The following is a 26,306-nucleotide window of genomic DNA, read 5'->3' as shown; positions in this document are numbered from 1 at the left end:
TTTGAGACGATACGAAGTGCAGGCAACATCTTGAGAGCAACTTGCAAAGGTCGCATCGGGAATACACAAAAGTTGATTAGATTTAGATATATTTCCCGAGTGGGTCTATAGAAATACATGATAGTTAAATAATGAAAATCACATTTTGAATTAGGAAAACTTGCAGCTCTGGAACTAAAGGCTACACAAGTTTCTGAACGAGTTTAGCCCAGGCTATTTCAGTCCATATATTTATAATAGTATAGAAATTCAGTATTTTTTCCACGTTTGTGGAAATATGATCATTATTATTAATAATATTTATTATTTCATTCAATTTAATTTCATTTTAATTTATGCGATAATCTTTTCAAAATTGCAGAGTCAAATATAGCACGTTACACACGCAGACTATAACTGAGATACTTGTGAAAGATTCAGGTTCTCTGAGAATAAACATCAAGAATAACATCCGCCGCGATGTCCAGTCAACAAATTGCCTCACCAGCCAGGGGTTGGATTCAGACCAGCCTGGTGGACACAATGCCAAGGTATAACCAGTAGGTTCGGTTCAGAAACATTTATTAAAACACTTATGGTATCGGTTGGTAAAGATCAGACCGGAGTAAGGCCAGCGGGTGGCTTTTTGTTTTTCCAATTTTTTTTTGATCACTTGTCAACCAAGCGAATTGGTAATTTATTTTCAAGAAATCACGCTTCTGTCGCGCGATTGAATTTGTGAACTTTTGCACCCAATTTGGAATTTTTATCCGTATTTGCAGTCAATGATTCTGGTAATTTTGAATCACGTTCAGAATGGGAATTCTTTTTTAAGTTCTTGTAAAACTTTAACGACGAAAATGTTTTTTAGACAAGAAATATATCTTAGAACATATTTCTGAGCGTAATACACACGTTTTTATACTCAGTAAATCTCAGCGCCCGCAGCAAAGCTTCCATCAATCTTTTCATCAACTGTGGTTAGATTTCGTCATCACTTGTGATAATCAAGTAGCTAAATATTGACAAGGTGGTTCTCGAGGACACCGCGTTTTCCCGCCGGTCGAGGACCTTTCTATTGATGCACAATTAGCAGTGGTGCATTGGGGCATGCAACCGTTCCCATCCTATTTGCTCTTCATCTTCCGACTTTTGGCAGAGCATCCTCTGTCGCTCCAAATCCCAGGGCAAATTTTTGTTTTCTCTTTGGTATAACCGATACCAAGTCCTTTAGCTTAGGGATCCAGCCCAAACTCACATAGTCTGTAGTGAACTTTCAGTATGTTAGTTGTGGTAACTCTCTGTGTTCGGGGAAGGGATACTATCAAGGTTAGCGTACCGGCCGACTGATATTATTCTCAAACGTAAACAAGGCGAGAATTGTAACGTTTTATCTTTAAGTTTTGAGCAAAGCAAAGTCAAACATGAGGCTGTATTCACGCAAGCATGCAACCGAAATCAAAAGATCGATTTCGAAATCAGATTTGCGTTTCTTCTCATGCACTGTTAAGTTAAAGAGCAGAGGAAAATCGAATTAAAAATACAAGTTTTAGCAAAGCTTTGACGCAGACGCAAGGTTTTTTAGCAAAAACAGCTTTAATAGTTTTTATGACAGCGCAATGTTAGCAACGTTCTTGGCTAGTAACGACAAATAATTTCTTTTGCGCTAGAAATATGAGACACACCGTTTTTTGTGAGTTTTTATTTGAGTCTTGCAATATATTTTGATTTGGTAAAAATTTTAAAAAGAGCGTAAAGTTTTAAGTAGACGTATTTCGCGTAGCCAATTACGGCGGCCATTTTGTTAGTTAAAAACGCGACCAAATATGTCAACATGAACAAGTCATGAGTAAAGGGTGCTATAGTCGGTCTTTCTTATATGTCTGTTCGCTTGGAATTTGGGAGTTTCTGAAATATTTTTCTTTTTGCAGGGTCGGGCTTCGGGAAGCACACTTCCAAAAACAGCCGCCTAGTAAGTTGCGTAAAACCAACTTCTTTCACTTCATCCTGACGTTCCATGATCTAAATGGGCAACTTGTGGAAATAGAAAATAGCGCATTTGTTGGTTTTGTGGAAAATGAAACAGTAGTTTTTTTATTACTTTTAATTTAAGAAAAACAACTCAAAAACGTAAAGTTATTTTTACTTTATTATTTTTACTATTATTCTGTTAAATTCTTGAGTCTAATTCCTTAGCTTATATATATCAGCGTGTACCAAGTTAACGATTAAAAGAAAAGCTTATTATCGTCGTCCTCTGCTGTATTTCTATTTCGCTAAAGTAGTTTTTTTTACTTAAAGTATTTTACAATATTCCAATATTTTTAGGAAGTTCCCGGCCAGAAAACAAACAATGGAGTGCATTACAGGTTACAACTTGTATATCAGAACGGTGAGATATTTGATTTTTTGTTCATTATTGCATTAGTTTGCGGCCGCAATTAGTAAACAAAAACAATCGCTATACTCGCATTTCTACCGGTTCCAATTAACGCGTGTCTCTCTCGAAACATCTATTCCAAATTTTGACCCGCGATCAACGACAGGAGATAATAAATTCATTAAGAGTCATTTATTGCCAATTTGCTATGTTGTCCTGAATAACAAGTTTAGGAATCGAAACAAGGTCCCAGAAGTAATGAAAGTTCGCTTTCGAGCATGCGATCTATATGTCTTCATTGGATGCCACCTAAAATTACTGATGTCGCCCACCTATCGATCGCGAGACCTCCTATGACTCTTTTCTCAAGATTACTCGACATAAGTCTTCACACTTGATCTCTGCAAACCGTACGCTGCCAATACGTGATAACACTTTCTCGACAGTCTCTGAATTTCCGAGAAATATGTACAGTGATATTCGCACGTACAAATTTTGATCAATTTCGCTGCTAATAGCTTATTAATCTCTGGCATGAATAGAATATGCAGTTAAGCAGCATTGTAATGTAATTTTTTTTCACTCTGTAAATGTTTTTGGCGGCCATGCTTTATTCAAATCTTTAGCTGCACTTCTCTGCAACCGCTTGTCATCCGCTCCTGGAATTATTATCTTTCGGTTTGCAAATTAAAGGAGCTTATATAGAGTGAAGGAGAAGCGAAATATGGCGCGACTTGATTTTGTGGCCCCGAAATTACGGGAGATGTAATGATGCAATCTTTCCTAGGGGTTCTGGGGGTATGGCGCCCCGAAAAAAATTGACTTTATGCACATTCTGAGATGCACACTTTTATTTCAAAAAACAATTTACCCCGTGCGTTTCTTCCAAGTTTTTCGCTTTCTAATTCGCTTTCTAAACGGCAACCGCCTTTCTCGCCTTACTCTAGAGTCTAGACCTAAAGATTACATATGTCTTACCTAAGAGAAGGTACATATCTTAGGTCACGAAGACCTAAAGCTTACATATGTATATGTAGAAATAATAAGAACCGCAAGAGTGATTAGAACAATGACAGTATGTTTTAGGTGTACGAATGGAACAGAGTATTTACATTCGCCTCGTAGATGCCTCCAATGAGAAGGTAAAGTGGAAATAACTGTGATGGACTCTGAGTTTAATTTTCTGAGACTCTTGTATAGTTGATACTTTTGAAAATATTTTTTCGTTTAGGCTATTCCATACGAAGGCCAAGACAAGAACCCCGAAATGCAAAGAGTTTTACTAACCCACGAAATCTTGTGCAGGTGAAACTTTTGGTTATTAAATTATTTGACTCAATCGCTTATTTACACACAGTTTTTCAGCTACGTATGGAGATTGGTAAAAAGATGTAAAGATTAAAATTAAAGACGTTTATTTACAGTCGGTGCTGCGACAAGAAAAGTTGCGGAAACAGAAACAAATTTCCGTCAGACCCCTTCATTTTTGAGAGGTTTGTCAAGTATGGTTTATATATTAAGCAAATGCAAAAACAAACTCATTGTCGCATGTATAATTAATATTGACTTGCTTATAAAAATTGCAACTCTCGCATGTTATTTCCAATCTGCATTAACACAAAAAGGATATGGCATTTCAGCGAAGATGCCCGTACTTTTGGGATCCTGCAATAAACGGGAAATTGAAAGCAAATTTAAGTGGAGAAAGTTAGGAAGTCAGAAGGCGAAATAATTACTTTAAAATGTCTTAATGCGCCCTTAAACTAATGCATCTCCAATATACAGTCCAAGAAAAAAGCGCCTTGCATGTTTCTCTGATGGTTTCTGCAGCGAAAGTAGCATATGGTATCTGCCAACTACAAAGTTAATGAGCGTAACAAATAATGGCCTGTTGTCTGCTTGTGCGTTTTTGGACAAATTTAAACACATTAGGCTATAGGTATAAAGTAACGGCTCACCCTTCTAAATTAATCATTTTTTATTGTCACGATTTTTGAAAGGCTCTGACACAAAGTAATCGGCTTGTTTTCGCTGATCAGCTTTTTGATATTTTTTAACGAAGTTGGCGGTTGTTTTCAATTATATGAAAAGCTAAAAACTATTTTTCAGCAATCACCAAAATTACGGTGACAGAGAAGCGCCACTTCAGAAGCGTTGATAACGGATTTTTCCTCGCAAAAGCATTTGTTCATTTCAATGCAGTTGTTGATTTTTGGCTAAATACGGTGGTTACCATATTTTACAGTTTAGCTTCGCGTTTTTGTTCAAGTTGTTCGCGTTTTTGTTCTTCGTTTTTTCGCTACAGTTTTAGCTTGCGTTTTTAAGTTTTTGTCATTCACCAAGCCTTATGTTAATTAAATCTGCTCGGAACACTATAATCAACACAACACAGATCGTACTTTGTCGGGAATCTGCAAGTCGCTATAGCCTACAAAAATCAATACTTCGTAGCATCGCGGATGTATGTCTTCAAAGGCTGTATGTCTTCACTTATGCAAGCTTGCATGATCAGACTCATGCCATTATATTGGTCTTATTATTATTGCATAGATGATGACCTATATTGACGTTTGACCATGCCACAGTCATTTGCGATTCATTGCCTGATATAATCTGAGTCATGCTGTTAACGTATTGTGTCTTCGGCAACCAATAGTGACTCACTCTTTGCAAGTGGAAGTTTAGCGCACCGATATCAGTAAAATGTTTTTCAGGTATTACTTGAAGTTTTTTTTGAAATGCAATCAAAGTTGCACGAAAAACGTTGGCAAGCCAAGGTGTTTGCGAAATTTCGGGTAAGTTTTAAATCAAAATTTTCTTTCCGAGTTTTCTTTACTTTACAATTCGCATATATTTTCTTTCCTGTATGTAAATTCTTAAAACTCCGGTTATATAGATGATCTATGGCCAACAGGATTGCAATTCCGCTTTCTTTGTTTATTTTAGGTTGTCGTTTCCACAACGGTTTTTGTCGATAATCAGGTGGTGTTGGGAAAGTCACAAAACATGTACGTCCATAATAATTCAAAGCATGGTAGAAGATCCCGCAAAAATGACCCCTGTGGCGGTAAGCGGCTTGCTGTCAATTAAATTCATTGCCCAAATAATGACTCAAACGTCACTGTTTCGACTCTGTGTGATCAGCTTTTAACCAACACAGAAAAGAAACTTTTGGGATTTCCATAAATTCGAAGTTATTAAAAACAGGAGCTTTAAAAACAGGATCGAATTCCTCAACAACTATTTGCTCTGAATATTATTCATATACTATCCGTGCACCTAGGGGCCTGCATTGTACCCAAGCGGAATGAAATATGATATAAGTTTAGAGATTTAAGTTTAAGCCTACCCGGGTCTTATTACCGGTATGAAAAGGCTAAAAGGCTGGTATGAAAACTTATTCCGAAGGGAAAAAAGTTACGCTTTTGCGTGAAAAATGTTTTTTTTTTTTTTTTTTGTTAAAAAATATTTAGCTTTCCAAAGATCAACAGTTGCTGTCAGGAACCAGGTCATAAAAGTCATCAAAAGGTCAGGTCATCAAAGCGGTTAATCAAGGCAATCAAGCAAACCCCGGTGATCAAGCCGACCGATAATTTTTTCCGGATTATCATTTCCACATGCGCGTGTCATTCAAAGTTATTTCAGTTCGTTTCAAATCGATGAGTGCCTTCTCATTGCTACTGTCCTAGAAACTTGAAAATAATATTGCGCTGATAGGTTTCTGGAAAGCGGTCTAGTTATAGCAAAAAAAATATTTTTGGTTGCCCTCCCCCCCCTGTAAACTTGATGAATTACTTTTAAAGTTAAACGATGACTAAAGAGCGGTTCTTGAAAATGACGAAATCGAGAGATCTTTAAATTGGAAAAGAATTAAATTTTGATTTGGCAGATTTTATTATTACTTCGAATTCTTAAATGTGCCTTAATAATTTCCACTGACGCCTTTTAGAAGAAAATATAACCTATTTTTGTACTCAGTTTTGTTCTTTCCGCATATTGGTGAAACCTACTGCACCAATACGACCCCAATCGACCTTCCACCGCGATCGACGTCTATAAATTATCTAAATGTGCCCAATGGGGTTGATTATCACCAAAATTGAACCAAGCCAGTATTCGTACAAGCTTGCAGATTTTTTAACCTTACATATCTTTATGACAATTAAGGCCAACTCAGCTATATGGGCGTCACAGACGGGACCAGAACCAGACCGAACAGATCGAAGGCAAAACGACATTTTGAGTCTAGAGTTTTGCATTTTGTCCCATGCAATAAAATTTGTCACGGTTTGAATTGGTCTCCAAATGTTAATACAGTGCGGCTCGGATATTATTAATCGTTACGCGGCGTTGGTTGCTTTTTTAAAAGGCTACTTTAAATGTAAATGTTGAATGCTACTTGAAATTGTAAGTTTCAAGTAATTATCCAAGCCCTTCCTATTGTGAAATAAATTTCACCTGGCAGCCTATTTATAAGCTTCTGGTTATATCTAATTGTTTTTTAGCTCTCAATGATGCAACATTGGATCCTGGTTTTCAACGTTTGTTAAAGACGGTACGAGGGTGACCCCGATCGCCTATCAAAAGTAAGTTACCGAATTTTGATATAGTTTTCCGAAAACAAAACAAGCAAAAACAACCAAAAACGCTTCTCCGACAGGAAGTTGTCCTTAAGAGAGCGGCAGACTTCATGGAGGCGTCCTTCACTCGGCAGTACAACGCTCATCCTCAAATTTCTCCTCCAGGAAGCGTTGCTCCGCCCCCTTCACACTTGACTACGCATCCGGGAGATACGGGCAGCTTCGTGCCTCACTCAGCCGCCGTAGCAGCCGTTGCTATAAACGGTTACGCAACTCAGTTTGGGGGAATTTCCGATCGCTACGATGCAAGCGATTCAGGTTGGATATGTTTGTTAACACTTGTAAATTTTTAGATCTACAATAAGCTTGTTGCGTATCGCGAAACACTAGTTCATTAACTTTAATAGTTGCTAACATTTGTTGGTATTTCTAATAATAAACTTAATATTGTTTTGTTCCTGGGCACAGTCGTTTTGCAAAAGCCATCATGGATCTATTTCAGTTGACATTCAAAAATAAGCGGCATGTCAGCATTGAGTGAACTTTACAGGTTATACAAGAGGTAAAGGCGTTTCACCCAGCAATAGGGGATATTCACCACAAAGGACGCCGAACAGCGGAAATGGGGGCGTGGGAAGCATGGTCTGGCCGACTACAGTGGCCCTCGTTGTGCCATCTCCGTACAATTGTCCCCCGTCGTTCAGTTGCTACCCAGCCTCTACCCCGTCCTTTACAAACATGGAAAATCCGTCTTCGGGACTGGTCAGTGGAACCGGAAGTGAGTACAGCTGGCACTTAGTGGTTTCTACCTCCTGTTCGATTCTAATTAACCCGGTATGCAGTACATGAATGTAAGTGAGTTATGGTTATAGTTATAGTTATGTTGTAAGCCGCTCTGTAAAAAGCAAAAAGAAAGAAAAAGAGAAAACTTAAACAACTTCACGAAATGCAATAAACTTTTTTCCTCGACCATACCCCAAAGCTCTAGTTAATAATTGTAAAGGTATACGAGGGTGCTAAAAAAGCAAGAATGGAGGTTTCACCGCAATTAAATCGACACAACATTGCTTTAAATCCTCACGTAATTAGCGCAATTTAAAAGCAATGCAACACGTGCTTTGATCTGAGTTGGTAGCTACAGCTCATTGTTTATCAATAGCAGTAGTTGTAGTTTGTGTAGTAGTAGTTTGTAGTAACAGTAGTAGTTTGTGTTGACTGAAATAGCACTTTCATCAAATAAGTTAGTACTGGTTCCATGTCGATTCAACCCACAGACGACTAAACCTCCGACGATTCAACCCACAAACGATTTAACCCACAGACGACTCAACCCCGGACGATTCAACCCACAGACGATTCAACCTGAAATGTGAGGTTTTAGATGTAAGCGACACTTACACGGTATACGTCCATTAAACGTTTTATGGTTATAAATATATCTATATCTATTTTCTTCCTTTTTTGGGCACATTTCGTTTTTTTTTGCCTCTGAATTTTTGCTTGATTTAGTTAATAAGACAACCCTGACACGGTTAAATTCAGTTTGCGATTTCAATTATTTTACTTTTTCCGTTTTGTTCTACAATATTGGTTTAATAGTGTTTCGCATACGCGTCTCGAGGTTCTTTTTTATATTCTTGGTCAGTCATGTACATTCCATGATTCTAGCTTACGGCGAACCGTCAGTTTACACTTTACAGTCCGCTACACTGCGTGGTTGTTTTGAAATAAATTGCTAACCAGTCCTGAACGTCGTTTGAGAAAGTCCCTCATCTGTGCGTCGGTCTTAAATGCGTTTCTACCCAAATCGCGGCATTCGTTTTACAGATACTGTATTTCTTTTCAGTTTTTTTTCTGTATTTGTATTTTTCGTTACATTGTTATAGATAATTTGTTCGTACATTTTAAGAGCCACCCAATACTATATGCTGCTATGTTCCCAGCTTTGGGGATAAGGGTGCATCAGCTTCGGTACCGAGCCGTAAAACTGAAAACCTCATGCATGCTCCTGTGAAAAGACTATTTACTTGTTAGAAACTTTTTCATTTGTTTGTTTGTTTGTTTGTGTGCGCGAGCGCCTGCTCGAGTGAAATACAATGTTTAGATTTTTTCGACCGGAATTGCCGCTTCGTTCGTTTTGATATGGTTTTGTTTGCAACGTTTTTCTTTCGTTCAGCCGACTTTAAACAGAAAAAGTCTACGTTTGGTTTGTGTGAATACTCTCCCGTGTCCAAGCGTCAAGTGTATGTACTGTACTGCATTTCCAAAATCTTCTCATAAATCTACTTTCTCCTCTTTCTCTTTCAACTCTTAAGTCAAAGCATGATTTTGCGTAAAATGTTATTTTGTATTGTTACTACCATTTTCTGTTGTATTTTTCGACACATTTGACTATAGTTTAGCGTTTAGGCCATGACTCCTCAGTTACAAAGCATTAACATTTTCGCGGTCACTCAGTAGAAATATACAAGGCCGCAGAATAAAGTTTTTCACAAAATGTGTCTTACTAGCTCGGTAATTAAATTTTCTTACTGGCTGTGTAAACAATTTCTTTTCTGTTGTAGCCTCACATTTTTTTTCATCGCGTTAAATTATTCCACCGTTTAGCTGGCGTGCTTACTTTGAAAATATGCCAATAAAACGCTTTTCTCTTTGTTTATCTTCTTTTGCTCACGCTTTCTAGGAAGGAATCAGCAATTACCGGCGGTTTCAACTGGCAGGACGTTAAGCGTCTGTAACCAAGCATTAATTTGCGGATTCCCCAGCCCCCTGTAAAACTTACTCACTATATCAAACGACTTTTCAACAAAAAAGTAACAACAAATTTACTATTCATTCCAGAAGTGAGGAAAAAAACACATGCACGGTTGCAATACCAAAATTTGTCTGAAATTTTTACAATTACTCTACGTAGGCTACGTTGGGTCGTATTAAGCGTTGCGTGATTAGGTGCCAACAAACTGATTTTAAATCAAATAAAGAGGTATCATTGGAATTAACAAACAAAAGAATATTTCGATAAAACGCGCTTTAGTGTTGAGGACTGAAGAACAATCAGTCCAAACTCCAAACGTAAATACTTTGATAGAGCGGTTTTCCAAGGAATTCCAACGTGGGATTTGTATTCTACGCCGGATAGTTTGTTGTTTTACCTAATAAAATAACACACTTGAATTAGAAAACTTTGCTACGTTACATTTGCGATTTGCTTTTTTTCATCGGAGTTTCACAGATTAAGTTTTGTAGATTAAGATTTTTAATAGAGTATTATTATTATTAGTAAATTTTTTATATGTCGTGTTGAGCGATTGAACGACTAGTGAAAATATTATGACAGGGTTTATATTGCGAAATTTATAATTAATCAAATACGTTAGTTCTTCCCGTTTTAAACCCTTTCACCTTAATTTAAGTATTAACAAGGAAGTCTATATTAGAGGGCGTTTTTTGACGCGCGTTTTCTTGTGGGTAGGAAGTAGTTTTGGTTGTTTTATATTACAAAATTATTTTTAAAACTTTGCTTCTTTAGGCAAGTTGAACATAAATCTTTGAAAAGCGCAGACATTTACATAATGGATTCGCTTATGCTCCAGTTAAGTCATTGTATAAAATTACATTTCTCATGACTTTTATTTGATGATCAATATTTGTGAGAAATGAGAATAATGAGAACGATTGTTTGATTTATTGCTTTTGACTGAGTGAGGTCATACCCAGCTTTTGTTTCGTTAAAGCGCTTGGACATTTCCATTCAATTTAATTTCTCTAATTCGTTTCAAATAACCTGACTCTCTGTGGGAAGCCTTTTCGCTTGACTAAAGAGCTCACAATGTGCCAAAGTTCATTAGTTTATAAGCAATTTGGGACAATGATGATGATGGATTATATTTGGTCAATTACATACTCTTATTTAAAAAAAAGCCAGCGTTCTTAATTTTAGGGATTTAGTTTCAAATTGGAATCTTAAGCTCCTTTTTAGGGGGTTTAGGTCCATCTGAAGCCCTATCTAAAACAATGCAAAGTACAATTTTTCAATTTGAATTTGCTTCTAAACAAGCCCGGTCACCTTGCTGAGTTTTTGTATCCGCCGAGATGTAGGTCAAAAAGACTTAATGCGGTATTTTGAGAAAATTCTCGTATCTAGAATTCCCGCACCAAATGCTTCAACTTTTTAACAACCCTTTCCCTTACATTTCCCCAAAAAATCAGCCAAAAAGCCTTAACTTTGAACCAACACAAAACGTTAACTTTAGCCCGAACTTACACTGCGCAAACGCCATAACAACAGCAAACCTCCACAGATTAAGGTCATTTTGCGATTGCTGATTAAGGTCACATGCGCACTGGACCGGAACCATTGATACTTTTTCTATAGTGACGTCTTGGATGCGACCTTCGTAACAATCGCCGGGTTGCCGTTTTAAAACTACCGAAAATCGTACTACACCCCCTTCAGGGACAAGTTTAAGGATTTTGATGATTTGGGGATTTTTTGGGTATTTTTGAAATAATTTTCTACGCGTATAAACTAGTTATTAAGACTAGACACTTGCTTCCGACATGTCATTCCTTGCCAAATCACAACAGATTGCAAACTATGGTCACTTTGTAGGCAGCCTAGCATGGCGTCAGCTGAGCCGAGAAGTTTCGCGGCCATTGCATCTGTAGTTGCCTTGTAGGCGTTTTTAATACCATTATTTCATTCGTGGGAACGTATTCGCCTTCTACTTTTTGGATTATTATTTATTGATAAAACTGAAACTTACATTTAATATTTAAAAACTTGCTCTAAATAACTTTTTGTGAAAACGCCGTTTAGTACGTTACCAGGTGATTTCATAACATCCTAGTTTTAACTGAATGTAATTCCCATTGCTAAAGCTTTGTGTTTATCGTTCGCACGTTTTGAAATGTTCGTGTATTTTGTGTCGAATATTTCCGTTCACATCGCTCCACGCTGTTATAAGCTCAAACTTCTGCGCGGGTAACGCTTCTGACGCTCAGAAGGAGATACAGAATCTTACGAACGTACTACGTTGTTAGCGTTAATTGTAATTCGTTAGAATTGTTTTAAAGCTAAAATTAGTTGAACGTGATAGCCACGTGAACGCCACGTGAACCATAACGACGTGAAGTCAACTTGACATATTGCCTTTGAAGGGCCCGTACTATTTTCAACAGTTTTAAAACGGCAACCCGGCGATTGTGACGAAGACGTCACTATAGAAAAATTATATCAATGGTTCCGGTCCAGTGCACACGCTACCTCAAACTGTGAACGTTTGCTGTTGTTATGGCGGGTGCGGAGTGTAGCGTTTTGTGTTGGTTCATAGTTAAGGCTTTTTGGCTGATTTTTTGGAAAAGTAAAAGGAAGAAAGTGAAAAAATACTGCGTTAAGACCTTTTGTCCTACATCTCGGCGGATACAAAAACGCAGCCAGGTGACCGAGCCTGTTTAGAAGCAAATTCAAATTGAAATATGGTACTTTGAATTGTTTTAGATGGGGCTTCGAATGGGCCTACAGTCCGTTAAAACGTTGAACGAGAGTCGTTTGTCCAGTGATGACTTTAACTGCTGATCCTTCAACTTGGCTAAAACTCAAACACTGTTTGAAGCACAAAGGTTTGCTTTCGACAACGTTGTTTATGAATATCCCAACACGAATCACTTTGACACAAAAGCATCATAGCATTTAAGAGGATTATTTGGGCTATGAAACTACCAAAACACATCATGTACATAGTGGTGCACATGCACCATCTTTTGGTTACGACGATTCCATCGTCATCACTAAAACTTTGGGCTAAATTTGAAATGGGTTAAGACTCTTTGCACCAACTAGCGTAAGAAATATTTAATTTAATTGAGAAAGAGTTTTGTCCATTTTTACCGCACAGGCCGTGGGCGCGTTGATGTTTACGTCAACATATGAATAGAAGACTAAGTTATATGGTGTCTTGGTTGCTTACAGTCGAAAGTCGAAACAGTTGCAAAGGTTATGGTCACCAAAAGGTCAATAAAATTATGTGGGTCACTAAAAAGTGTGGCCAAGGGAAACCCCAATGCACAAGTTTTGCATTTATTACGTCATTGACGATGCGTTGCCGAAGTTCTGCTAGTGTACAGTACAGCACAAGTAATTTGTTGGGTACAATTTTCTCGTTCGCATGATGTAAGGTAAAGGTAAGCGTTTAATTGAATCCCAAAGATTGGAAGTCATCGCCAAGTTGTGTGTGCCGTCCGCTCCGAGTAAAAGAAGTCTCGCAAGAAAGTATGGCGTGAGTGAAGCTGCTATCCGAAAGATTTCGAAAAGACGGGAAGTTATTCGAAAGCGTTTTGCTTTGATGTCTGAGGAGACTAAGACAAAAACCTGTCGAGCATCCGTTGGTCGGTTTTCTGAGCTGGAAGATATTCTATATCTTTGGATTGATAGCATGCACCGTGCAAGTCTTCCTGTTCCCCCTCACTGGTCATTGCAAAAGCAAAACAAATCGCTCAACAATTATCGATATCGGAAGATGATTTTCAAGCGTTGTGGCAGTGGCTTAGCCGATTCAGGTGTTGCTTATGGGAACCCTGCTCATTTGCTGGATGCTGCTCACTATGTAAAGCAAGCATGGGAGTTAATATCGGATGCGTCGGTAAGAAACTCGTTTAACAAGGCTCAACTAATAACTCCGTTGGATGGTGACGTTGAGAAAGCAAACTTCATGTCTGACATATCTGAAATTTTGCGCTGTTTTAAGTCTATGGATATTTCGATTGACAAAAACGAGCTAGAAGGATTTATGCATGTTCATGACGAGAATAATGAAGAGTATTCACAGGCGATTTTAGGTGACGTGAATGAGGTGTTGGAAACGATCCAGACTGAAAATGATGACACTGACGATGAGGCTGGCCCAAGCAACGAATGTGCACCTGCCGAAAACAGCATCGTTTTTCATGGCCTTAAACAACTTTACAACAAAGTGCTTGAAGTTGAGGATCAGTTGCTGTGTCCTGCCTTACAAGATCAAGCAGGAGGTGTTTACGATAATCTCAAAAGCACTTTTGAATGCTTTCAGCGAAAACTGAACCAGGTGACGTTGGAAGCCAAGCAAAAAAGAATGCAAAATATGCATCAGATGACTTTGCACGAAATGTTTAAGCGGTGAACTATTGTTAAGTTGACGTTTAACTTTTCCTGACATCCAGTTAATGTGCTTGCTGTTTAAAATAAATAAATTGTTGAAAAAGTTGGACCCAGAATTTGTGAAGAATTTTTGCGTACTTATCTGGGAGGCGAACTTAAACGGGTGCGTACTTAACCGGGAGATGACTGTATTGAACATTATTGATTCCATTTCATCCAATTTATAACATTATGTTGCGTCATGCAGCTGTATGGGAAAAAAGTTACGCCCAAGATCTCGCGATCGATCGATCTCGCGGATACGCCTAATCAGATCTCGCGGTGATTTAGAATTTCTAATTTTCTCTGGGGAATGAAAATTTTACCGCTGTGGCTGTACCAAAAAATGAGTCGTATTTCATTGACTTCGACTTTAATGATTAATGATTGGAATTGACGTGGATAAAATTGTGAGAATCTAACTCTTTTTAAGGTTTTTAATTGGGTTTGATATTTATGTAAAAACCATTCGATTGCAATAACTCTACTACCTAAATGTCTACTTCTAAAAATTTCGTATACGTTTGGCATCTCAAGGTCTGCTATATGAGAAACTTGTTGTTTATCGAAATGAAACCATGGCCAACAAATACTGCAATGATTCGTTTATTTCATCTTAAAATCTATCGAAACAATAAATTCCACCGACATTGCAGGCACAACAATCACGCTTTGTATTAATTATTACGTCATTATGTCAACAATTAAATATTTTGTGGCTAATTTAACTTTCGGGGTGATGTAATGGTTAGGAATTTTGTGTTGCAACTTGCAGATGGTACAGTAATACATTTTTAATTCGCTTCAAAGTATCTCATAAATAAAAAAATACTTGTATGCTATAAACCCTATTACAACGTTCTATCTACAACGTGTTCGGAAGGGAATTTTTCACGGGTTCTGGCTCTAAAATATAAAAATCCGTCGGTTTGGCGACTGAGACATATTTACAACCAGCTTAACGTATGTCTTTAGGCATTAATGAGTTTTTCTTTACTAGTTTCTTGTTGGCGACATTGAACCCAACTACAGCACGCAAAAGACAATTAGGCATTTAATACTCGGAAATGCACTCAGTGCCGCAAAATTAAAATTACAGCAGTGATGTTTTTCGCACGATCAATTTGCAGGCTGGTGCCAAACACAATTAGCAAACATAAATTGAAGACAAAGAACTAAACTCGGCCCGGTTTCACACATTCTCCTGCAAAAGAGCAGCTGGAACCTCCTAATGCAAGTGGCACAACAAAAGCTTTAAAAGATATCTCATTTCAGAGGGGCCAGAAACTCACGCCTAACATCAACCACTCGACAGGCCAACGTGAAAGCAACCCTGGCATTTAGCCAACGTCCTCTCATCCTATATCGCGATCAAAACGGCCACAGTCAATACGGCCAACTCATTTCAGACAACATTGTTTTACCTGGAGTACATCTGCTAGAATCGTATCGACCAGTAGGAAGTTTTGTCTTCCGAGTTCTGGGACACACTGTCCTTTATCACAAATACACCTTGTCGCAGGAACATGTGCAGGTGCACCAACTCAACTTACCTATGTCGCTTATACACATCAACTACAAAGGCACCCGATCGCGAGAAAATTCTCTACGAGCTACCTGACTCTGACTCGTTTACTGATCTTCAATCACTGCTCAGCTCTATGTCTGAAGCCAACCTTCTCAAGGAACAAATGCGACATGTCATGACAAGCCTTACTGCTACTGATGAAACTATGATCAACGGATCCTACCTCGCAGACACATTCGCGCATGCCGCAAAACAAACGTTACTCCTCGCACTGTCGCAAATTACGAATCCATTTCTATCAGCCCTGATATTCACCCTGTAACTACGTCACATGCGCATTGGACAGGAAAATAACTTCCTTTTTTAATATGACGCATTGAGTCCGAACACGAAATAATCAAAGAGTTGCCGGCTCAAAATTGTCTTTCTATTGGGAAGTGACCCCTTAAGGGTTTAATAAATCATACAACGCGTTATTTTTGTACAGTTTTTTTGTGTAAAGTAAGCTTTCCTGCTGCGTTAGTTGCATAAAACTTTGCATCATTAACTTTCTAGGCATATCTTTTTTTCTTCAGTTCTAAACTCACCATGGTATAATTGATAACGTTTTTGATCGTTAGGTCAGTATCCCATGGTGAATTAATTTTTACGCCCTATTTGTCTCATTTATTTTGTAAAATTTATGGTTTATCAAACCGAGTAACTTATTTCTAGACATTCGTTCATTGGTCGTCATTTTTTCCCCGCAGTTTATTGTCAAATGGGAACAGGCATCACTTTTTACCACAAGAACCATATACTGCTGTTCAGTTTACCAGGCAGCTGAAGCAAGACACGTGGCTTGGACAGAAAGTTTTACAGTTTTTTAAACATTTTTAATTTAGCCATGGTCGTTGATCAGATAGAGCTCAAAAACAGTTAGAGTATAGTAAAATGTTTCCCAATTCGCTAAAAAGATGCTAAAGTAAATGTATGAGTTAATTTCTACAGGTGATATCAATAAACAAATTAACGACATTGAATATGAACCAAATGTTTTAAATATAAAATATTTATTTTGTATTTTTATACCTTTATTGCAATTGTATATGGTTATATTTTATTAGAAAGTTGCAGGTATAACTCGTATAATAATATATTATGAATACATAAAGGAAGTATTGTAAGTCTACATCTTTTGTTGTTGATACTTTAATGGTTGTTTTGTTAAACTTTGATATAATATGTGAAATATGGTATGATATCGTATGGTATTTAATATGTGAAATATGGTATACTATACGTGGTAATATGGAAAACATTACAGTGAAATAATCCATTCTTAGAATGAAAAAAATAAGCATGTCAATTTCCAGAAAATCGATTTTTAGGCCATAAAATGTTGGGTAAATGTTGTCACTTCTTTAGCACATAATACTGTAGATACTACAATTTATTTTACAGCTTAATTTACAGTGTCTAGAATATACTAAGGTTAAGCAATATATTATGAATCCAAGGCACGCTTTGATTTTTAATAATAGCATGCTGCTTGTCAAGAGCCTATATTGTACATATTTTGTGGTTAAATTTGCTCAATTTTTGAGAAGAGTTTTACTACTAGAAAGTAACCTTTTTAATTACAGAAGTTTTTTGAGATTAGAGGTTTTTGTGATATCACTGATTAAGATTTTTATGTATGATTTTGGCTGTTTAGTGTTACAGTAACTTTCGTTACAGTAACAGACGACTTTCGACATAAGTATTTTTATTCATATTCTTCAGGTTGTTACTACTAACCCTTACGAGTATGCCCGTTCAATTGGATTCCATTAAAAACGTAAAAAGTAAAACGAAGTAAACTTGTCCACAAAAATGAAGGTAATCGTCCCGGAGTGGGTATTATGGTAAAAAAGACTATCAGCAAGTATTTGGAGCTCAGGAAAAAACGTACGATAAATTATTTCGGAAACATCAGTATGACCTCTCATCTAATCGCAAAAAATTGTCAAAATTTAAAAAAATTTTCCAGATCAAACGAACAAAGTGATGTAAAACCGGAGAAAAAGAAACGGATTAGAGTATTATACCGAAGAAAAAGTGTCCGTAAGTTCTAGTATAATTTTGGCCAGCTTTCAAGTATAAAAGGAAGAGAATTTAAAATACTTTCAGCTTATCAATGCTGTGTTTGATTTTTAAGTGTAAAAGAAAATGAAAGCCAAACTAATGACATAACGATGTTAGCAATTAAAACTTCCATGTTAATAAATATGCGTTTGCTAACCACTCTTTATTACGTAAAGTGTTGCGTTTTTTAGGAGGCGAGTTATTAAGGAGAGGGATCGCAGAAATGCGTTGGACCCGGCAGATTTGAACAAAGTTATGACAAATCTACTTTTTCGTAATACTGCGCTGACCACAAAACGTAAATGACAGTTACAGTTGTTTTATATTTTTTACATTATTTTATTTCTCGTTGAATGGGTAACTCACTATATGAAAAAAATGTAGTATGGAGAAGAGAAGAGAAGAGAGAGAGAAGACAAGGTATATTTTTACTTATACCTGGCGGATGCCGACCAAGATGCCCGACCAAGAAAGAACGATGAACCCACAAGTCTGCATCAATTTTGCTGAGTTACAAGTAAAACGGTGTTTTTGGTTAATTTGGCGTCGCTGATTCCAAAAATAACATCAGATTTTTTCTATCGCGCCAATTGTTTTCACAAAACGCAATTCAATATTTTGACAGTATGAGCAAATAAATACCATTATTCACAATATGTAAATATGCCGGTGTATGTATGTAAATATATGTATGTAAATATGTAAAATTGTAAATATGTAAATAAGGCGTAAAAAGCAAAAAAAATTAATAACAGCACATATCTGCATAAAGGTCACAACTCGCAACACTGAAATTAATATTATTTTATGGAAGAAGCTTTCTTTTTTTTGACTTTCGATAGTTTTTATATGTTTCCTTATCTCTCATAAGACACCAACAGCAATCGACCATCATACTAACATTCCACCGACCTTGATATCTTTTTTCCATGATTTTGATATCTCGGTGGAAACGTTCACCTTGTTCTTCACTGGTAGATCCTAAATTTTCTGGAAAGTAGTCCAAATGACTATGCAGAAAGTGCACTTTTACACTCATGTTGCAGCCAAGTTTTTGAAACGAGTAAAGCAAGCGGTTGACAATTTCTTTGAAATCAGGTGATTTGGTATTACCCAGAAAGTTCTCACAACCTGGCTAAAAGCCACCCAACCTTCTTTTTCATCTTGATTCATGGCTTCGATAAATTTCTTGTCTTTCATTGGCTGTCTTATTTTTGGCTCATCAAATATTCCTACTTTTAACTTTTCATTGCTCAAGGCAGGAAATTTTTGGCAAATATACCCAAAACATGCCCCATGTTTATCCAGGCTTTTTACATATTGCTTCATTAGCACCAGCTTAATGTGAAGAGGTGGTAGTAATACTTTGCTTGGATGTACTAATGCGTGGTTAAGGATGTTTTTTCCTCCATGAGTAAATTCTTTTCTTTCAGGCCATTGGTCATGTTACCAATGTTTCGATTTAGCTCTACTATCCCATAGATATAAAAAGCATTGATACTTAGTGTAGCCACCTTGTTGGCCAAGTAACATGTCCAAAACTTTCAAGTCACCACATATTAGCCAGTTGTGCTCAAAATATTTACATTTAGTTATTAAGCATCTTGCAACGGGTCAGTTTTATTTTTTCTACTTCTGCAAAATATTTCTCCCAGCTGTGCACCCTCTCTCTCTCTTTCTCATAAGTGCGATAAAGTTGTTAAATGATAAGCAGAATTACGTCTTGGAGTAAAAAGAAGATTGCCAAAGTCGATATAGACGAATTCCATCTATTTGATCTATTTGTACCCCCAGCAGACGCCCATAGTAACTATGCAAAATAAAACTTTGCTGATCAAAGATCGTGAGATTGTAGCTAAACGCAAGAGGATGGACAATGGACCCATTTGCTAAACAGGGTTTACAAATGGCGACTGAATGTACCCATTTGCTAAATAAAGTTAAAAAATAAGCTAAAATATTAACTGAATATTGACTGATTGTACCCATTTGCTAAACAGGGTTTGCAAATGGCGACTGAATGTACCCATTTGCCAAATAAGGTTTGTAATTTACTAAGTTTTCTGTTGCTGCTGAAGCAGAGTTGGATCAATTACATTATTTCAGTTCAATTACAATTACAATTACAATTACTCTCTTACATGTTTCAATTACATTACAATTACAATTACTCCGTGCTAAAAAAATCAAATTACAATTACAATTACAATTACAATTATAATTACTATTAAACATGTAATTGATTAATCATAAATTCAACTTCGGTAGAGAGGTGCTCTTTGAGAACCGTAGCGACGTAATTAGCAACAATGACAAACTATTCATGTTTCATTCATGATACGTAGAATAACATTTAATTTAAAAAAAAACTCGAACGTTTTCGAATATTTCAACTACTCCTAATCATGAGTACTGAAAAATACAATAACAGAAAAATTTTCGCCAGCGATAAGGTGTGTAAAATTAAAATAAATGCAAAAGAAAATCGAACAGTTTTTCCGCTTAAACTTTTGTTTGTGCGAGTATAAACGTGATTTTGTGCGTTCAAGAAACAGCTCTACCGACGACAAACATCGTCACGGGTCGGAAATGTGCTGCAGACGTTTAATTAATCTTTAATTTTGATATTTGTATTTCGGTTGTAAACTCAAAAGCTTGCTACGTTTGAAAGTTGTATTTGGGTACACGTAACCTGGATATTGAGTGTTACGTGTTCCCAAACTTTGACCGCTTTTTATCGAGTGACAAAGGAGATATTTACAAAATTATAACATTTGACCGTATAATGTTCTAATTACGAAGTACTAACTGATCCTTACCCTAAGACTTAATCGTTTTTTTTATCGGCAACGAAACAAATTTCTAGATCCAACCGTTGGAAAACGCCCTACCCCAGAAATTATTGTCAGCTTGTTTTTCGGTCGAAATAGTTTTGTAATTGTCCAAAACATTGTACCACAACGGAAACAACTTGCCAATATTATTAACTTCTAACTTTTATAACGCTCCAATTTAACGGCGCATTCACCCTAACCCTTAAAAAAATTTTTGTCATAAGATGTCTATGCCGTCGCGACAAAGACTTCCATGCCATTTTTCTTCCCACGAGGTGTTGGCGCGAAATGTAGCATTTTCTAATTACGAAATACTAACTGATCCTTACCCTGAGACTTAGTCGTTTGGAAAACGCCTTACCCCAGAAATTATTGTCGGCTTGTTTTCGGTCGAAATAGCTTTGTAATTCTCCAAAACATTGTACCACAACGGAAACAACTTGTCAATATTAGCTTCTAACGTTTCTAACGCTCAATTTTAAGGGCGCATTCACCCTAACTCTAAAAAATGCTTTGTCATAAGATGTCTATGCCGTCGCGCCATTGATATCTATGCCATTTTTTCCCGCGATATGTTGGCGCGACATGCTTGTGAGAGATTTTCGCGCGAGATGTTAGGGCAGTCATTTGGGGCAGTCAGTCGTGGAAGTAATAGTGTTTCAGTTTGACGATTGGAGTACAGTTAGAGAGGAAAAAGAAGTTGTTTCAAGTACAGCATCGGATAAAAGGTTAAGACCTGTGGCGAAACATATTTTCTCAAGGCTATATTAGGAGAGGTATTCCTTGCACCAAGGAGTTTTTACGAAGCATTTTAAAGATAAGTATCTATGTCGCGATTGCAAAGGCAGATCGCCACGAAATTCGGGACACAGAAGGAGAAGGCTCGCTGATGTGGAGGTAAACTTTCAGCGGCTTACAATCTTTAGGTTTTCCGTGAACGCCTGCAGAAATTCGAACAGTTTTTCCGCTTAAACTTTTGTTTGTGCGAGTGTAAACGTGATTTTGTGCGTTCAAGAAACAGCTCTACCGACGAAAAACATCGTCACGGGTCGGAAATGTGCTGCAGACGTTTAATTAATGTTTGATTTTGATATTTGCATTTCGATTGTAAACTCAAAAACGTGCTACGTTTGAAAGTTGTATTTGGACACACATAACCTTAATATCGAGTGTTCCGGATTGCCAAACTTTGACCGCTTTTTATTGAGTGACAAAGGAGATATTTACGAAATTATATCATTCGACCATTTTCTAATTACGAAATGCTAACTGATCCTTAACCTAAGACTACGTTTTTTTTATCGACAACGAAACAAATTTCTAGATCCAACCGTTGGAAAACGCCTTACCCCATCAATTATTGTCAGCTTGAATTTCGGTCGAAATTGCTTTGTAATTGTCCAAAACATTGTTCTAAAAAGGAAACAACTTGGCAATGTTAGCTTCTAACCTTTCTAACGCTCAATTTTAAGGGCGCATAACCTTTAAAAAATGCTTTGTCATTAGATGTCTATGACGTGGCGCCAAAGATTTCTATGCCATTTTTCCAGCGAGATGTTATGGCACTCATTTGTGGCAGTCAGTCGTGGAAGTAACATCGTTTAAGTTTGATGATTGGAGTATAGTTAGAGAGGAAAGAGAAATTGTTTCAAGTACAGCATTATGTATCAAGTACGTTTGCTAAAGGCTATATTAGCAGCGGAATCCCTTGCCCATCACTGTAGCCTTAATCTTGACACGTGTATGTTTTATTTCCTTTGCTAGGATTGGAGCTTTTAAATTTAAAACTTGAAAGCATGGACAATATGAGTGACTGCACCCAGAAAGAGATTCCAGTTGAAGAAATTAACACAGTGAATGCCACGACGTTGGAAAAGAAATGTACAGCGGAACAGGTTTGTTTTCTCATCTCGTGTAGTTTGTGCGACTATCCTTTATAACCTACTTGTTGTTTGCAGTATGATAATGCCCCAGCTGAAGTGGTGGCGGACAAGGAGACAGGCCTGCTTCGCAGTTGCACCCTGAAAGTGATGCCAATTAAAGGATGTAACGAAGTAAGTAAAACACTTGATGCCACGTCCATGGACGAGAAATGTTCAGCGGAACAGTTTTTTAGTTTTCTCATCTACCGTGGTTTGTGCGACTATCCTTTATAACCTGCTTGTTGTTTGCAGTGTGATAATGCCCGACCTGAAGTGGTGGCGGACGATGGAAAAGACGTGCGTGGTACCCAGAAACAGAAGAAATGAAGACATTTGAAGACAGTTAAACATTCGTATAATCGAATTGTGTTTCCTTTTCTTTCCGTTCCTACTCAATATTCGAATGTGCTTTCGTGGCGGTTTTAAATTTGCAAATATGATCACTTTTTGGCAATCTGACTAATTGGTTTGTTGGAATCAGAAAAACGTTACTCTGAGTGAACACTGGGTTTAAGTTCATTAACACATCAATTATAAGGGCGGACTCACTCTAACACCTAAAAAATGTTTTGATCTGATATGTTGCACTTACACTTATCGAAGGTTCCTCAAACAGATTAACAAAGCATCATTACCTTTCAAGTTCAGCTCACATTAACACATTACTCAGTATCTTTTGCAAAGGTAAAATTTAATGAAAATGAAAATTTACTGAAATTGAAATTGAAAATTTACGAAAAAAAATAACTATAAAATAAAAATAATACTAACAAACTAACTACAAAACTTAACAATGATAACAGTCATGTTATCACTGCTTCCTCGGAATAAACAATAGTCAATCAAATTGCAGCAAACATTGTTAATCGGTATGTCTTTAATATTAAATTTTGCTTTGATATAACTGCACAACTCTTCATTGGTCGATACGCCGTAGATGCCATCACAAGCGAGCACGATAAACTCATCATCTTCCATTTTCGTTTCTCTCAATCACTGTGATGTCTGGCTCTGGAGATATTAACTGTGCACTAGGTCCTTTGGTTGTGTCATTCTTGAAAGAATAATCGCCAAGCGCCCGTGATACGGCAAGTGATCCATTCACTCGCTTACTGACGACTTTACCTCCCGCATTTTCAATCCTTTCTTTTTCTGCAGGATTGCAGGGCTTGTGGTCCGCGGTAGCAAAATAAACTTTGCCTTTTCTATACAACATAGCTCTCGAATCACCACAGTTTATGAAATAGTATCGTGACGGGGATATCAGAACGCAGACCGCAGTTGAACCACTTTGCTCATGGCGAATGTCTCGCATGATCATGTCAAATTTAAAAAACGCTTCAGCGACGGCATCCTTGATGAGCGTTTCCTCTTCATCTATCTTATCGTCAGCAACCAGTTTTCGTACGTTCTCGTGTTCCAATATTACATCAATAAGATGCTGCGATGAGTATTTTGCTTTTACTTTTTGAAACCAGATGTATCAACCACCTTGGAACCAGAGTGGCCGTCAAAAACGCCAAAATATGCCCAGTTTGGAAGGCCGCTTAGGCTTGTTTGGGCGGAGTGGCTATCTTCCATTTCACTCCACCAGCCTTTCATGCTGGCTAACCAGAAAGAGAGATCCTTGGTCTCCCTCATTTCGCTGTACTTTATTTTGCCTAAATAATGAACATCGATAAGATACCTTTGTTGATATATACGAATAGGCCTAAATTAAGGATTTTTTTGAAACGGAATGTGAAAATGAATGTTTAAGGTAAGAAAGTTGAAATTTTCTACAGATTATATGTTAGTAACAACACTTAAACTTTCGCTTTGACTGGCGTAATCAAAAATAAATTTATCTACATTTTTCGGCTCTGTAATTGATGAAGACAGTTACTTTGTAACCCTAAAAAAGTAATTACAAACAGCATTAATACATGCCAACCAACAATTACATAGTCTCGACCTGGAGGAGTGGACTCGGCATAACTTAGTGGGGGGTTCGTCTTCTTCTTCTTGTCGCTTCAACATTATTTCTAGAGCTCTACCCATAGTAGTTATATGAAAAAACGACGTGAAAAATATAAAAGGACAAAGGTTTAGAGGCATACTTTACCAAAACTTCATACAGGTCTAGTTTGAATCTCTAGTGTTTAGGCAATTCTCAAAATTCAGTTTATTAAAAGTAAAGAACTGGACATTGTCTACTAAACGTTCAAATTCAAATAATCGAACGATTAACTTTCGTATGCGAAACGGCTTTTGGGGCAAAATTTGCAAATGTTACAGTCAAGTCTACAAAAACACACACATCATAGCATCGAAACCAAATGTATCAAACAACTTGATATATAGGTTAAGCTTTTGTGCACACACCAGATTTCGGCGAATAATGCCACGAAATACAGACCAACGAGATAGCCTATTAGCTTTTACATCCTATATGAGCCAATTAGCGAAAAACATGTTACTTACATTGTTATGTATAGATATGTAACATATTATACGTTAGGCCTACCGTATTTTTAGCACGGAAAAAGAGAACATTTTTTTGCCGGCAAGTAAAACAAAAGTAGAATTGTTATGATAAAATTCAGTTTGTTAAAAGTAAAAAACTGGACATGGTCAACTAACCCTTCAAATTCAAATAATCGAACAAGCAAATTTTGTATGCGAAACCGTTTTTGGGGCAAGCTTTGCAAATGTTACAGTCAAGTCTGCAAAAACACACACATCATAGCATCGAAACCAAATGTATCAAACAACTTGATATATAGGTTAAGCTTTTGTGCACACACCAGATTTCGGCGAATAATGCCACGAAATACAGACCAACGAGATAGCCTATTAGCTTTTACATCCTACATGAGCCAATCAGCGAAAAACATGTTATTTACATTGTTATGTATAGATATGTAACATATTATTTGTTAGGTCTACCATATTTTTAGTACGGAAAAAGAGAACATTTAATCGAACAAGCAAATTTTGTATGCGAAACGGTTTTTGGGGCAAAATTTGCAAATGTTACAGCCAAGTTTGCAAAAACACACACATCATAGCATCGAAACCAAATGTATCAAACAACTTGATAAATAGGTTAAGCTTTTGTACACCCCAATAGGTTGCACACGCCAGATTTCGGCGAATAATGCCACGAAATACAGACCAACGAGATAGCCTATTAGCTTTTACATCCTATGTGAGCCAATCAGCGAAAAACATGTTACTTACATTGTTATGTATAGATATGTAACATATTCTACGTTAGGCCTACAATATCTGAAATCAGATATGGTCTATCACGTAAGGTTTTCAAGATATGAAAATTTTCAAAATTCTGATTTTGCATTGATTGGCACTAAACTATAAGGTGATAAAACTGATAAGGTACAAGGTATTGCGCAATTTTCATTCCCAGCGAATTGTTGGTCATATTATGTCACAATACATATTACGTAAGATTAATATTGACATAATTTTGTAAATGCAATGTTCTATTATTTGACAATTAATGCATTTTTGAATTTCTTGACAATGACTATAGAGGGGGGTATTTACTGGTCATTAACAACCGGGCTTATAACTGGAACATATGTGGAGACTTTAAAGTTGTGTCACTTTTGCTCGGATTGCAGTTGGGTTACACCAAGCATATGTGCTTTCTCTGTTTGTGGGACAGTCGAGACGATGCAAACCACTATAACACAACCGAATGGCCAATGAGAACGGACTACATTGTCGGAAGATGTAATGGCAAGTGTCAACCCCAAATCGATCTCAAAAAAGTGTACTTGCCATCACTTCATATTAAA

At 37.0% G+C, this 26,306-nt stretch overlaps 2 pseudogenes; one reads left to right on the top strand and one right to left on the bottom strand.

The window, feature by feature from the left end:
- The first annotated feature begins 459 nt into the window (after positions 1 to 459).
- Positions 460 to 14,096, top strand: LOC143462777 (transcription factor COE2-like; annotated as a pseudogene).
- Positions 14,097 to 23,470: 9,374 nt separating this feature from the next.
- Positions 23,471 to 24,543, bottom strand: LOC143462689 (protein phosphatase 1B pseudogene; annotated as a pseudogene).
- Between the last annotated feature and the right edge of the window lie 1,763 nt (positions 24,544 to 26,306).

This window comes from Clavelina lepadiformis, chromosome 1 (assembly GCF_947623445.1).
Source record: "Clavelina lepadiformis chromosome 1, kaClaLepa1.1, whole genome shotgun sequence".
NCBI classification, from domain to species: Eukaryota; Metazoa; Chordata; class Ascidiacea; order Aplousobranchia; family Clavelinidae; genus Clavelina; species Clavelina lepadiformis.
Note: the sequence above shows the minus strand (reverse complement) of the source record. Positions and strands in the feature narration are given on the sequence as shown.